Source organism: Chlorocebus sabaeus, chromosome 8 (genome assembly GCF_047675955.1).
Source record: "Chlorocebus sabaeus isolate Y175 chromosome 8, mChlSab1.0.hap1, whole genome shotgun sequence".
In the NCBI taxonomy this organism is placed as follows: Eukaryota; Metazoa; Chordata; class Mammalia; order Primates; family Cercopithecidae; genus Chlorocebus; species Chlorocebus sabaeus.
Window position 1 is genome coordinate 81432775 of NC_132911.1, and position 8831 is coordinate 81441605.

Here is an 8831-nt window from a genome sequence, read left to right on the forward strand (position 1 = left end):
GCACCACTGCATCTCAGCCTGGATGACAGAGCAAGACTCCCTCTCAGAAAAATAAAAAATAAAAAAAGAAGGTTTAAAATGTTTAAACATTATCATTATGAAATGCTTACTAAAAACAATAATAACATAATTATATTACCCTAAAATTATTTGGATTTAATGATTTTTTTTCCTGAAATAAAAATTTCAGATAGATTTAAATGAGAGAAGCTAACCATTTAAGGAAAAGAGAGATACAACAAAGGGCCTAAATTTAACTTTAATACTTCTTATAAACAAATAAGGACTGTTAAATTTCATAAATAATATCAGATTTAAAGGATATTCTAAAAGGATCATCATGCAAAGTGATGTTTTATTTATGTAGGTAACTGCTAATCAGCATCAGTTCAAACAATATAATAATTTGGTTTCTTGAGACTATCATCACACATTGAGTACTTTCTCATTTTAACCTAAACTACTATCACTAATCACAAAGGAACAAAGATGTGTCCAAATTTTGAAGGAACATGGGTGTCCCAAACCTCAGATAATGAATTTTAGTTCTCTCTGGAGAAAAGCCTTTCCTGTATGTAGTCTGGCAATATTCCAAGATTTCTTTTTAAAAGTAACTCCATATGTGTACTGAAAATAAGCTAGCGATGTTTTAAATCAACTGGAAAGAGAGGCTGTTCTTTTCAATATTTTTTCCTGAGCAAAACTTTGAAGTGCAGCATTTGGGGATTATGAAGGTTTGGGTTACCTGCTGAATGAAAGCATGGAAAATTATTTGAAAAAGTACTCTTTTTTAAAAAAATGTGCTTTAAACTTATGAAATATCACCTGTGGTTCAGAGAAGGTATGCAACTCAAAGATTTTTTTGTTCAATGTAAAGAGAAAGAGTTAATTTTAAATTGAGATTATATTTTCCAAGTTTTCTATGGCTACAAGATTATAATCAAAAGTTTGTGGTTCACTTATTTCAAAGGCAGGGGATGATGGGGATGAGTAAATGTTATTAAATTAAAGGAAATGTGAGTAAATTTATAGTGAGTTAGGTATTGTGAGCAACACTGAACCAAAGAATACAGCTCAAAATACTCTAATGATTGTTTCACAGCAGGCATTTTAAGTTATTTCATTTCCAAATAAATTCAACTTGTGTGTATTTTCTTGTAATCTGTTTTGAATTTACTTGATGCAGTCAAAGGCTTGATACGTATGTGTGTGTGTAAAATGCACACACACATACACATACATATATATAGATTCCATTGGCAACATTTTAGCTAGAAAAAAAGTTGCTAGTATTGTTAAATTTGTATTATGTAACTATAAAGTAAAATATATTTGAATAAGCATACTTTTTTGGAAAGCAAAAGAACTGTAATAATACATGTCTTATTTACATCATGAGAGATATTTTTTACATACAATATCACAGACACACCTGCTACAGTGAGATATTGTCAATGAACATTTTGAAAGGTTTGAATGCCTATATAGTTAAATATTCACTTTAGTATGCAAAACATTTAATAATAGCCAAACAGGAAGATGATTAAATCTTATATTTAACACTGATATTTCAATGATTATAAAATATCAAAGCTTCTGATATTTATCAACGTAAATAGCAATTGTATTAAAAGTCATACTTCATTACAAATATAAAGAAATTTCTTCAGATACTTCCAAATTAACTTTTATAAACAGGTGAATTAATTTGAATTTGTACAATTTAAGTGTAAATGTGGTACGGTTTATAACTTACCATAAACCTGTAACTTTCACTAGAATGTATGTTTTGTTAAATGAAGAAATATTCACTGTCTGCATCTTCCAGGGAGCAGGTGCTGTGCTAAGGACTGAGAAGCCAGTGAAATTGAAATATAGTACATATTTTTATGGATAAGAGTTAAATGCAGAGAAGGAGATTATAATACTTTGAGTGTGTTGTATGTGGTGGGTTGTTGAAATTTTTTATGTGGAGGCTAGAAAGCATCTCTGAAGTGACTTTTGAGTAAAGAGCTACGGGGCTTAGAAAAGTGGACACTATAGGTATTGGTAGGTAGAGTGTTCCCATCCAAGGCTGACACACAGCAACGTCTCCACTGTGTTCTGTGAACAATGAGGAGAACAACATCACTGTAGCTTCATGAAAAACAGTGAAGGAAGTTATAGGAGATTTCCAACAGTTATGAGGTCAAGATCAGGTAAGACCTTGATGATCATACAATAGTTTTGAATTTTAAATAGAGCGAGTTGGAGGATTTTGATTAGGGGAGTGAGGTCAAGATCAGGTCAGTTATGAGGTCAAGATCAGGTAGGACCTCGAAGGCTATACAATAACTTTGGATTTTAAATAGAGTGAGTTGGAGGATTTTGAGCAGAGGAGTGAAATGATGTGAACTAGGTTTCAGCAGATGACTCTGGTTAGAACAGACTGTAAATGGGCAAGGGTGGTGGCAGCCAGACCGTTTGGGAGCCCATTGTAACAATCAGGGAAGAGGTGATGTTTTCTTGAACAGTGGATTGTGACAGTGGTGATGACAGTGGATGTGACAGATATTAGAAAGTGGCTGATATAGTATTTTGATAGCAGAGCCAACAGGGTTTGATATACAGTGTGATATGGAATATAAGAGAAAAAGAGGAGTGAGTCAAGGTGGGCAGGAGACGAGATTGGAAGGATGAGGTGGTCATTGACTGTGATGGAGATGACTGTTAGAGCAGAAGGTTTGGGGAGAAAACATTTGGAACTGTGTTTTGGACACTCTATTAATAGTAGGCAATTGTTTACACAAGGCTAGAATCAATGTGGCAGCCCAGAAGCCCAGGTTTAAGATACACATTTGAAAGTCATTAGAATATAGATTGTATTTAAAACCAGTAGACTAAATGAGATCACCCCATGAAATATGCAGTTCCTGATAGATAAATACGCAATTCTTTATTATAAAATATACATAGTCCTTGTTACTTCCTTTCTATATGTTGCAGCTGTAATACATGCACACATACACATGCACACACACACACACACATATATATAACTTAGTAGACAAAACTAGACAATGACATATCAAGAAAAAAAAAAATAGGAAGATGTTGACAAGAAAAGAAAAGGAGAACTGGTAAAATTGCTACAAATAATCCCAAGAGCAATTTACTACTGTGTATATAGCTGAAAATATGTATGCCCAATGACTTAAAATGTCCACCCATGGACATAAGAAAATGTTATAAATTTTATCATATATCCCCAAAACACTTACATTAGAATTTTTATTAAACCATTGCAACTCACTATCTAGCAGAAGAGAAATTGAACAATACAAGTTAGCATACCTGAACAATGGAATATTATACAACTGCCAACTATATAAACTAGAACTGTATAAATCAACATAGATTGGTGAACAGACATAACATTGAGTCAACAAGCAAAGTGTATATATATTATACAGTTTTGAAAATATTTTACATCAATTAAAAAGAAAAAAGTTGTGATATATATATACACACATATATACTGTACTAAATATAAAAGCATTCATAGCCTCAAAAGTAATTATAATGAATGTTACTGGGGCATAACACTGGAAAGAGGAACACAGATGATTACAATATTATTTATATTGATTTGTTTCTCAAAAATATATAACATAATAAGATGCAACTGTAACAGAATAGTTTTATTTCTTCTTTGTGGGTGTGTTATCCTATGTTCTTTTCTACATTATTTTATCTTTTTGAAGAGATTATGAAATTGTGTGTTTGTGTGTATGGGTGAGTGAAAATTGGGTTAGGAACTCTCCCAGATTTTGAGTCTCTATGCTACAGAGCTAGGTTGCTACTAGAACTATTAGATCAATTGTAATATGCTTGGCTCTTTGTGAAATATTTTACTAAACTCTACCATTAACTTCTCTCAATGAAAAATAATTTTCCTTCTGCTAGTTTCCATAGTCAAATATAAAATTATAGCATTACACAGCCCAAATGCAAAGAATGGAAACAAGATACCTCTTAAAATAAAAACACTTTCCCCACTCCAATTTTGGAAACTGACATAAACATAATGGGGAGAAAACTCACAAACAACAGATGTTGTGGTTCACTTTTCGGTTGTTGATACTAAACAAGAACACCTCCGAGATTTCACAGTCTGTGTTTATGTATCACAGTTGAAATGGTAAGATGGTATATTCTGGTATTGTACTTCTAAATATTTTAGGATAGAAGGCATTTATCGCAGAGAATCATTTTCCTCACAAAATGTTAGGTCTCCTCTAATATTTTATTTATTTTGACTCGAAAGAATACTACCCCCTTATCCTGTACTGCGATGAAAATTAATAAACGTTCTGTGACACAGAATTTTGTGAAAAGTAAATGATTTCATTTTCAGAGAGGTAAATGTTCAATAAAACGTGGATATGATTAATTTTTAGTATTGCACACATAGTAAGATTCTCAAAATATAGTTCATTAATATAATTAATAAACAAATATGAAAAATATTCAAATTTAGTAATTTGAACATTAGAAACATTTTTTAAAATTCTATATTACAAACATGAATCATTACTAATGTACATTTTAAAACAATTTCTGGAACTTATGTTAATTTTCCATTAGGTCTAATTAGGTTGCATTATGGATACTTTTGTATTTATATGAAACAAATTACTTCTCTAGCTTCTTTGTTTAATTCTTCATAGCCAACTTGCAAATGCCTGTTGTTGATTACAAGGATGTGAGAGAGTAAAAGTTTACATTGCAGTGATTTTCCTTTTACTTAATTCAAAATAGTGCATTTACTGAGCATGTGAGCTATGCACATTGCCTAGGTTTAAACTTTCTAATTTCTCATTTTCCCTGCCTTTAAAACAAGGCTAATTATTTTGCGATATTTCAGTGGGATAATACATAAAAGTATTAGGTGTTTGGCACCTGGTAAGCACTTAGATCTCATCTATCAACAGCTTGATTATTACTGGGTATTTTCTGTTGCTGAAAAGGAGCTCATTTTCTAAATAGTCTCTGGTTTCTCAGCATGCACCTTGGACCCACTTCAATCGATTTTCCTTATTTAACAGTTATTTAGATCATTTAGAAAAATCACACCTGATTAAGTCCCTTCTGTAATTAAAACCCTGAAGAATTTTCAATTACTTTTAGGGCACAGACCAAAAATCCTTAACATATTCTTTAAGGTCCTGCCTAACATGGTCCTGCCTTCCTCAACCAGCTTCATCCTCATAATTTTTCCCACTGCTTTTGCCTTCCGGTCACACATTGTCCTCTTTAAGGTACTCAGAAACCATCGACCTTCTCCCTACTTTAGGACAATCACATACACCTGCAACCTTTCTCTCCAGTTAATTCCCACTTGCACTTTAGATCCATCTTCTAAATTCAATTTCTATGAATCTTCCTGATAATCCTTGACGGCTCCTGCTCAAGTCAGCACTGGTCTATAATACCCACTTCTTAATTTTTCCTTGTTATTAGTTTTATTGTGAGGTAGTATTTTAATATATTAACAGAATGAGTTTTCCACATAGAAAGCATATGATGAGTTACAGCAAGCATCATTACACCCCCTCCAATTACCCGTGACTATATAAAGCTCTCCTAGACTGGAGTGGGGAGAGGGGGAATCCTAGAGGAAACAAGAGAGCACAGAACGTATTGGTTCCCACAGAGAAGGTAGGTGGGGAGAGCAGGCAACAGGAAGAGCACAAAGTTTGGGAACGTAATAGTTTAGGAAATTTCGAAGCTTAAGAAACCTACTAGGTCCATAGACAAAGTCGCAGAAGTAGTCAAATCCTAAAGTATCTCACCCTGCAGAGTGTTGTGTAAGCAGGAGAAAAGGCCCAATGATGTTTCTCGATGTTTGACTCTGAAACATCAGACTTCTTTGCAGTCCTAGAAAACTGCGGGTAGGTTTCAAACAATTTTCAGCAAAAGTGGGCATAAATTATGAAGAACCTTTGTTATCATCACCACTATGTCAATGATGTTGGCCGCCATGTCCAGGTTGGGTGCCGAGCAATCTCCAAAACTTGGGCAAATCCTCAGAGAAAATGTTTCCGCTAATAAATTAGGGGCCATAATACAATTGAAATTCAAATAGGAGATGATAATAGAGTTACTTTGTTATAATATAGGTTTATCGAATACATTTGTTTTGGCTCTTTAAAATTATTTAACTCCACGGTACACTGTAAACTCTGTAAAGATAGGAACTTTGTCTCTCTTATGCATCTACTTTCAGAACTCAGTACAATCTTTGGCACAATGAATGAATACATATTACAGGCTTGGATAAATAGGTGATGATGAATGAATGAAAAATGCATGGCCTACTGGTTATAGATCACAGTCAATATCTTATGGAATATATATTTGAGTAAAAAGTTGGATATTCTAAAAAGATTGCTAGGCTTATTGGGAAAGATGTTGCCACCTGAGGCAAGACCACTTAACTCATCTGGTCCCCAGTTCTCACATTGGTAAAATGGGGGTAATAACACTTATATCGCTTAGTGTTCTGAGATTTAATATGAAATAATGTACGTACATGTATTAGGCCATTTCTTCATCACTATAAAGAAATGCCTGAGTTTGGGTAATTTATAATGAAAAGAGGTTTAATTGGCTCACAGCTCTGCAGGCTGTACAAGCATAGCTCCAGCATTTGCTGGGCTTCAGCAGATTGGGTAAGGGCCTTAGGAAGTTCACAATCATGAGGGAAGGCAAAGCAGGGGCAGGCACATTACAGGGTTGAGAGCAGGAGCAGGAGAGCTAAGAAGGGGATTTTTAACAACCAAACCTTGCATGAACTAAGTTGAGCTAGAATCACTTATCACTGAAGGGATGGTACTAAGTCGTTCTTGAGGAATCTGCCCACATGATTCAATCACCAGGCCCCATCACCTGCCAGGCCCCATCTCCAACACTGGCAATCACATTTCAACATGAGATTTGCGGGGGACAAACATCCAGACCATATCAGCACGCTGTAGATGGAGTTTATTTATTTAAGCTTTTTTTTCTTTTAAAAAATATTTTTTCTAAGCTACTTTAAAATCAGAAAACATTTATTGACTTTATACTATAGGAAAAAAGCAACACCTATAATTTTATATAGCAGTGTATAAAAGTTCTTTAAAATTGGAAACATTTTTACACATATTTATAGATATATGTATCTAAAGAAATTATACTCTTCTTATTGGTCACTTAGTCAAATACTCACTGCACTTAAGTTATTTTCTGAAATATTTTAAGAAATACTACATCTATTTAGATTTGTGGACTAATATTTAGGGAATCATTCTTGTCTGAGTCAATGGATTTTTGCAGACATTAAAAAAAGTTTGGCAGTCAGATTATCTGACTTAGCTACTGTTATGAACTGAATTGTGCTCCCGAAAAATTCATATATTGAAGCCTTAACTTCCATATTTCAGATTGTGACTGTATTTCAAAATAGGACCTTTAGAGATAATTAAGTTAAAATGAGGCCATTAGGCTAGGCCCCAAGTCAACATAACTGGTGTCCTTATAGGAAGAGGAGATTAGGACATCAAGAGACACCAGGAGTACCTATGCACAGAGAAAAACATCATATGAAGACACAGCAAGAAGGTGGCCATTTGTAAGCCAAAGAGAGGCCTGAGAAGAAACCAAATCTGCTAACACAATCATGGACTTTCAGCCTCCAGGACTGTGTGAAAATAAATTTCTGCTGTTTATGCCACCCAGTGTGTGGAATTCTATGGCAACCCTAGCAAATAAATACAACCACTATCAGTATTATTTTTCTTTTTATATACTCTACGGTGTCAAGCCAAATTTAATTTATAAAATAATGATATCTAGTATCCACTAAAGCTAAATATGGCCCAGGATTTCATTCTTGGGCATATACCTAAGAAAAATATATGCTGATATTCACTATAAATATATTCATACCAGCTTTACTCATAATAACACCAAACTGGAAACAACTGACATGCCCATCATGAAACAGGAAAAATAAATTGTGATATATTCACACAGTGGAATATAACACAGCTCTAATGGAAAAACAAAAGCTGATACATGCAAGAAACAGGATGAATCTCAAAATAGATTTTTTTAAAATTTTTAACTTTTGTGGGTAATAGTAGGTATGTGTATTTATGGGGTACATGAGATATTTTGATATAGGCATATAATGTGTAATAGTCACATCAGGGTAAATGGGGTGTCAATTGCCCCAAGCATTTATCCTTTCCTTGTGTTACAAGTGATTCAATTATACTCTTTTAGTTAATTTAAAATGTACAAGAAATACAATTTTTATTGATGGAAACTAGACACAACAGAATAGATGTCATATGTATTTATTTAAGTTACCTTCAGAAGCAACACCAACTAATTTATTACGATACAAGTCAGAATAATGATTACACTGGGTAAGTGGTAATTGAGTGGAAGAGGGGGTATAAGAGGTGAACGTGCTGGAAATTTCGTGCATATAATCTGGTTCATAGTTACATGAGTGACGATGTAAGTTTTTTTGTTTATCATTGAGGTGAACATTTAATATTCATATGATTTACGTATGCTATATTTCATTTTAAAAAGAAAAAGTCACCAATTTAATTCCATTTCAAAAATATACATATTCCATGATAAATAGGTGACTGTGCTTACATCCCATCTCTAGTACTTCTTTAATTTGGGATTTGTAATTTGGGTGGGAACCTGAAAGGCATACATTTTGCTTAGGTAGCACTTTCTTGAAAATGATACCAGTTTTTAAAGTTTGGTAGAACTTTCCTAAACAC